The following is a 6,518-nucleotide window of genomic DNA, read 5'->3' on the forward strand; positions in this document are numbered from 1 at the left end:
AGTCCCTGCTTGGCACTCACCATCAAGAGTTGGAATTGGGGGTTTAATCACCAAAATAATTCCCGGGCGAGGCCAACGCTGCTGCTCACTGCTCCCCTCACCTCCCAGGGGGTGGAACAAGGGGATGGGTCAAATGCAGGGGGTAATTTCACCACACCTAATGTGTGTGTGACTATCAGTGGTACTTTAAAGGCCTACTGAAATGAGATTTTCCTCTTTAAACGGGGATAGCAGGTCCATTCTATGTGTCATACTTGATCATTTCGCGATATTGCCATATTTTTGCTGAAAGGATTTAGTAGAGAACATAGACAATAAAGTTCGCAACTTTTGGTGCTGACAATAAAGCCTTGCCTGTACCGGAAGTAGCAGACGATATCCGGGTGACGTCACGGGTTGTGGAGCTCCTCACATCTGAACATTGTTTACAATCATGGCCACCAGCAGCGAGAGCGATTCGGACCGAGAAAGCGATGATTTCGCCATCAATTTGAGCGAGGATGAAAGATTAGTGGATGAGGAAATTGAGAGTGAAGGACTAGAACAAATAAATAAAAAAATAAATAAAAAGACTTTACAGTGGGAGCGATTCAGATGTTATTAGACAAATTTACTAGGGTAATTCTGGAAAATCCCTTATCTGCTCATTGTGTTACTAGTGTTTTAGTGAGATTATATGGTCGTACCTGTACAAACTGAAGGTTGGCCCCGCACCTTTCTTCAGCACCAGTCGACGGGTGGTGGCGATGCCCATCCCTGCCCTTCACAAGGGACCCTCTTCAAAACACGATCTTTCAAAATGATCGCTGGATAATACACTGTACTTTGTGTGTGTGGTTCAATCCAACCGTGTTCGCTTGACCGCTCTGTTCCATAGTAAAGCTTCACCGTCATCTTTCGGGAATGTAAACAATGAAACACCGGCTGTGTTTGTGTTGCTAAAGGCGGCCACAATACACCGCTTCCCACCTACAGCTTTCTTCTTTGACATCTCCATTATTCATTGATCAAATTACAAAAAGATTCAGCAACACAGATGTCCAGAATACTGTGGAATTATGCGATGTAAACAGGTGACTTATAGCTGAGAACGGTGCTGGAACAAAAGGTCCTCTACAATGCGTGACGTCACGCGCACGCGTCATCATACCACGACGTTTTAGCATGTTACTTCCGAGCAAAATTTTAAATTGCAATTTAGTAAACTAAACCGGCCGTATTGGCATGTGTTGCAATGTTAAGATTTCATCATTAATATATAAACTATCAGACCGCGTGGTCGGTAGTAGTGGGTTCCAGTAGGCCTTTAACTTTAGTTACTGTGTATTAGTGACTTTGATTTGCGTAAACAAGTGTACGTAATTAGAGAGGATATGGGACTAGTTTAAAAATGGTGTTGATATTATTAAACTGTCAATAGCACTCAAAATAAATATCTTGATGACGTGAATACATGTGATCAGTCAGTGTGGACAAACAGCTCATTGGTGTAATGATACAGACACACACAACTCATAAATAAATACTAGCTATATTAATAATAATAATAATAATAATAGTCATACACATTTTATTTGACAGGATTTGGCTATGACTCATCATGACAAGGCAATAACAGCCCCACCCCCAGCAATCATCTGCCCACCGCTGTACGTCCTCCCTGAGGGGCTGCACTCACTCAGGTCCCTCTTTAATCTGCCTCAGACCTTGGATTAAGGATTAGGCAGATTGGAAGCTCGAGGGCTCGCCTTGGACTCAAGCATTTGTCTGCATTCAAGGAACCGCACATAAGACGACGAAGAAGAAGAAGAAGAAGAAGAAGAAGATGCAATAGCCCCACTAATGCTGGCAAAGCTGCCCTCACGCCTGCTCTTACCAACATATTCATTATTAAATATTGTTGTTGTTAGGGTGGACAGTGTTTTAATGTGACAAATATAGCATCACCTCTTGATGTTTTCTTTGGTTTTTGTGATTTATCAACGCATCACCACCGCTTTGCGAGCACTATTTTTGCGTTTTATTTGGCAGGTGTCAGAAGGACGTGCAAACTGACAGTTCCACATTTTTGGACTGTCAGAAATAATGGACATATTGTACATTCAGCAACATTATTTTATGATTTTATAGCAGCTAGAAGACTTAAAAGTTCAGATTAAAGTCAACTGATGTGATTTGGTGTCATTTCTTTTAATGATGTTAGTTTTTCTTTCAGGCAGTATAGCTCGGTTGGTAGCGTGGCTGAGCCAGCAACTTGAGGGATCCAGATTTGATTCCTGGTTCCACCATCCTAGTCGCTGTCATTGTGTCCTTGGGCAAGACACTTTACCCACCTGCTACCAGTTCCACCCACACTGGTTTATATGTAACTTAGATATTGGGTTTCACTATATAAAAACGCTTTGAGTCACTAGAGAAAAGTGCTATAGAAATATAATTCACTTCACTTATTCACTTTTTTCACATCGAATATATATATTATTAAAATATTTATTTCATGGGTAAAAAAAAAAATATTTGGAAGTGCAAGATCTCACCAATGAGCGCACCTTTGGCTGTAAAAACAGTATAGCTCGGTTGGTAGGGTGGCCATACCAGCAACTTGAGGGTTCCAGGTCTGATCCCCGCTTTCACCATCCTAGTCGCTGCCGTTGTGTCCTTGGGCAAGACACTTTACCCACTTGCTCCCAGGGCCACCCACACTGGTTTAAATGTAATTTAGATATTGGGTTTCACTATGGAAAAGCGCTTTGAGTCACTAGAGAAAAGTGCTATATAAATATAATTGACTACACTTATTCACTTTTTTCACATCAAAAATATATCATTTGAATATTTTTTTGGGGGTAAAAAAAAAAATATTTGGAAGTGCAAGATCTCACCAATGAGCGCACCTTTGGCGGTAAAAGCAGTACAGCTCGGTTGGTAAAGTGGCCGTGCCAACAACTTGAAGGTTCCAGGTTTGATCCCCGGTTCCACCATCCTAGTCACTGCCCTTGTGTCCTCGGGCAAGACACTTTACCCACCTGCTTCCAGTGCCACCCACACTGGTTTAAATGTAACTTAGACAATGGGTTTCACTGTGTAAAAGTGCTTTGAGTCACTAGATAAAAGTGCAATATAAATATAATTCAGTTCACTTAATCACTGTTTTCACATCCAATATATATTATTAAAATATTTATTTCATGCGTAAAAAAAATATATTTTGGAAGTGCAAAATCTCACCAATGAGCGCACCTTTGGCGGAAAAAGCAGTATAGCTCGGTTGGTAGAGTGGCCGTGCCAGCAACTTGAAGGTTCCAGGTTCGATCCCCGGTTCCACCATCCTAGTCACTGCCGTTGTGTCCTTGGGCAAGACACTTTAACCACCTGCTCCCAGTGCCACCTACACTGGTTTAAATATAACTTGGATATTGGGTTTAACTATGTAAAAGCGCTTTGAGTCACTAGAGAAAAGTGCTATATAAATATAATTCACTTCACTTAATCACTGTCTTCACATCCAATATATATTATTAAATATTTATTTCATGGGTAAAAAAAAAATATTTTGGAAGTGCAAGATTTCACCAATAAGTGCACCTTTGGCGTTAAAAGTAAAAAAAAAAAGATGTGGTTTTAATGTACAAACCTCAAAATCAGTTAAATTGTGTAAACCATTAAAAAAAAAAAAAGAATCCAATGATTTGCAAATCCTTTTCAACCTATATTCAGTTGAAGAGACTGAAACGACAAGATGCTTAACGTTCAAACTGGTAAACGTTATTTTTTGCAAATATTAGCTCATTTGGAATTTGAAGCCCAGGCACTAGTGGCAAAAAAGACTGAGAAAGTTGAGGAATGCTCATCAAACACTTATTTGGAATATTCCACAGCTGAACAGGCTAATTTGGAACAGGGAGGTGCCATGAGTGGGTATAAAAGCAGCTTCCATGAAATGCTCAGTCACTCACAAACAAGGACGGGGCGAGGGTCACCACTTTGAGAATAATTGCATGAGCAAATTGTCGAACAGTTTGAGCGCGTTTGGTAATTTTAACGTGAAATAAATTACATCGATATTACCATATTTTCTTAATTCGTATCTTATTTAAAAATATATCGATATATCTTACAGACCTGATTTTTCGCCCAGCCCTAATGGAGTGTAGCTAATCATAGAACTGGCACCCAATTCTAGTTTTTATAGTGTATAATGTGTATTCATAATAAGTTGTGCAAAAGACATTTCATAATTTTCGGAAGTTGATTTTGTACTTGAAATTGTTTATAGCAGGGGTAGGGAACCAATGGCTCGCGAGACAGATGTGGCTCTTTTGATGACTGCATCTGGCTCTCGGATAAATCTGAGCTGACATTGCTTAACACGATAAGTAATGAATAATTCCACTTGTAATCAAAGTGTTAAAAATATTGTTCCAAATATAAAACATTCATTTTCAATCAATCCATTAATTTTCTAATGCACCTGTTGAAGAAGTTGCATAATGGTAAGAAGTCATTTATTTATCATTGGTTAATGTGGGGCTTGCAGTCCTGGGGGTTCTTCAGACCACCAAGCACCGACATGAGAGCTTGTTTCAGGGTTTTAATATTGTTTTATTTTTAAATAAGACTCTCAGTTGCTTTCCAGCAATTGTCTTTTTCTCTTTCCTTCTCGCTCGCGCTCTGGCTCCAGCCCTAACCCCAACCCCGTCTCTCTTCCTGGCTGCTGCGTATAACAGAGCGACAGGTGATTAGATAACAAGGTCCAGGTGGGCCATCTACGGTCTTGGCGCACCCCGCTTCGCTGTAGGCCCGCAGGCCACGCCCCCTCCACAGTTAGCTTCAGAATAACAATGTTATTACAAAAAGTAAGAGACCTATTATACTCTACAAATATTGGTCTTACTTAAAAATGCACGCGTTTAGTTGTGTTCAGTGTTGAAAAAAATATTATACGGCTCTTACGGAAATACGTTTTAAAAATATTTGGATTTTTGGCTCTCTCAGCCAAAAAAGTTCCCGACCCCTGGTTTATAGGGTTAGGAGCAATACGTTTTCAACTTCAGCCTAAACCCTTTCGGTTTGCAACATTTTCATTTTCATTTTCAATCTATGAATGTACAACTGTTTGTTTGTTTTGTTGACCATTGACCGAAGAACAATAAACTAAACTAAACTATTTTTTAAAAAGTATTGTTTATGAATCAAGAATCGTTTTGAATCAAGGATCGCTTCTGAATTGAATTGTCACCTGCAAGAATTGAAGAAAAACGAACCTCATTCACAGCCCAAGTAAACACCTCCCAGTCAGTACCCCGCCTTTTGTCTGTCGATGAAATTTTCAAAACGACAACAAACAAAAAGCATTAGCGGATACCCCTGTAAAATCAAACAAGGATGACATTGCCTCTTAAGTGGAGATGCTGATTGCTTTTTTACTGCCAGGAAGAAGTCCAGTTAAGCGTCAAAATGTTGCGAGTAGCGAAAGTGGCGCTAAAAGCAGACATTACAACGTCAGAAGCAGCAAAACCTGTTATTATTACTGTTGGCGATTGTTTTTAACGTGCCTGCAATTGTGCAGGACGTCATAGCACGGCAATTATTAGAGAGTGTGGGCGCAATCACAGTCACACTTTTGTTTTTGTTTTTTAAAGGCCACTGGCAACACACTGCCATCATTTTATTGCACAACAGGACAAAAGTGTCAGATTTTTTTTTTTATTACACTCTGAGATCCAATATTAAAGGCTGTATTTTTAAGTACTGCGTCACACTGAGAGCTGTTTTATCAAATGTATCTTGTTTTGGATCGCACAAGAAACTTAAGGTGCTGACTAGAGATGTCCGATAATGGCTTTTTTAGGCGATATCCGATATTCCATATTGTCCAACTCTTGATTACCGATTCTGATATCAACCCATACCGATATATATACAGTCGTGGAATTAACATATTATTATGCCTGATTTTGTTGTGATGCCCCGCTGGATGCATTAAACAATGTAACAAGGTTTTCCAAAATAAATCAACTCAAGTTATGAAAAAAAATCCCAAAATGGCACTGCCATATTTATTATTGAAGTCACAATGTGCATTTTTTCGTTTTTAACATGCCTCAAAACAACAGCTTGGAATTTGGGACATGCTCTCTCTGAGAGAGCATGAGGAGGTTGAGGTGGGTGGCGTTGGTGGGTATATATTGTAGCGTCCTAGAAGAGTTAGTGCTGCAAGGGGTTCTGCACTGCAAAAACTGAAATTTAAGTAAGATTCAATATCTCAAATAAGGGTGATATTTGCTTATTTTCTGTCTGATAAAATAATTCTTCTCACTAAGCCGATTTTATGTTAGTTTGTTTTACTTGTTTTAAGGGTTTTGGTCCTAAATTATCACAGTAAGATATTACAGCTTGTAGCTGAGATTTGATGACCTATATTGAGTAAAACATGCATGAAACTAGAACATCAACTGTTGCAAAGCTGTGTCATCAACACTCACAAGTATAAACTATTTTTTAAAGTAATAATTTTT

This window comes from Nerophis ophidion, linkage group LG01, assembly GCF_033978795.1.
Source record: "Nerophis ophidion isolate RoL-2023_Sa linkage group LG01, RoL_Noph_v1.0, whole genome shotgun sequence".
NCBI lineage: Eukaryota > Metazoa > Chordata > Actinopteri > Syngnathiformes > Syngnathidae > Nerophis > Nerophis ophidion.